The following is a 1313-nucleotide window of genomic DNA, read 5'->3' as shown; positions in this document are numbered from 1 at the left end:
CACACACACATCTAACCCTATTTAGGCCACGATACAAGGTCCATTAGAATTTAGGTCAGATGTGGCCTATATTATAAGCTAACTCCTCATCTAACGTTATTTAGACCACAAAATAGTATATAGAAAGAAAAACAAACTTTTCACACCCATCTTCCATCACAGCAGGACGTGTGTCTAGAATCAATTTAAGATCCTTTTCTGTATCTAAATATTGATACGAAACGTTGTTGCACAATTGCCCACACATGTTTCAGTGGGGGATTTTCATCAAAATTCAGTATTGTCGAAATCCTCGACATGTAAAGAAAGGGAAATCTGTGGCTTCTTTTCTTCTTCACATAACATTCTGATTAACAGAAAAAAACAGGAAAAAGAGAAAACTGGGTTTGATTTGTGATATGTGGAAGAAAGGTCACTAAAGAGAGAAAGAGGAAATTTAAAGGAGAGAGACAGAGGGGGAGAGGATGTGTTTGAGCGGGACGAGAGGTGAGTGGGAGAAGAGAACGAAAGGGATTAAGGAAATAGTGAAGAAAGAGAGAGAAAGAGAGAAAAAGAGAGAGAAAGAGATGGAGAAAGAGAGAGTAAGAGAGAAGCAGAAACGATCGTGTCTCTTCGGCGGTCCCTTCGAAATATAAAAGTTTGATCAAAATTTTTACAGGAGCCCACACACGCATACAAAACTTGACGACTCGTCAAAAAATATCAAACGGGTTTGATCCGTCAAAAATGTTGATTCAAATCTTTTTTGACATCAAAACGCACAACACACAGTCAAATTTTGCATCAAATTAATTTAGATGCAAAATTTTGACGCTTTTTTTAACGTGTATGGGCCCCTTAAGAATCAGCTGTTAAAAACCATTGCTGTCGGTACATGTATCAATTACTGAATTTATTATATTAATAAATGTGAGGCGTAATGGTGAAATCAGGCGCTCGTCAAAATAATAAAATCAAAGAAAGAAAAAGGCATTTTTTCCCATTAGTTTGGCAATTTTTATTGAAATTTTTAAGGGGCTAAACACCTTTTATGTTCATATGAAAGTACATTTCCATATACATTTTTACTGAAAAACCGTGTTTAAAGGCACAAAATAAGTAAATTACCTAACTTTGGCGGCCATTTTCTAGCTAATTTTCCTTCTGAAACCAGGGGACCCCCACCTCCTTCAACCACAAATATCCCGACTTTTATACAAGATAAATGTATATTTTTTTCTTTGAAGGCAAGACAAATGAACAACCTTTAAAATGACACCAATAGGGGGCTCTCGTGGCCTAGAGGTTAAGGTGTTGGCCTCTCATTCAAAGGT

The sequence above is a fragment of the Aplysia californica genome, unplaced genomic scaffold (genome assembly GCF_000002075.1).
Source record: "Aplysia californica isolate F4 #8 unplaced genomic scaffold, AplCal3.0 scaffold00070, whole genome shotgun sequence".
NCBI classification, from domain to species: Eukaryota; Metazoa; Mollusca; class Gastropoda; order Aplysiida; family Aplysiidae; genus Aplysia; species Aplysia californica.
The sequence above is the reverse complement of the archived record's forward strand: the minus strand, read 5'-3'. Positions refer to the sequence as shown.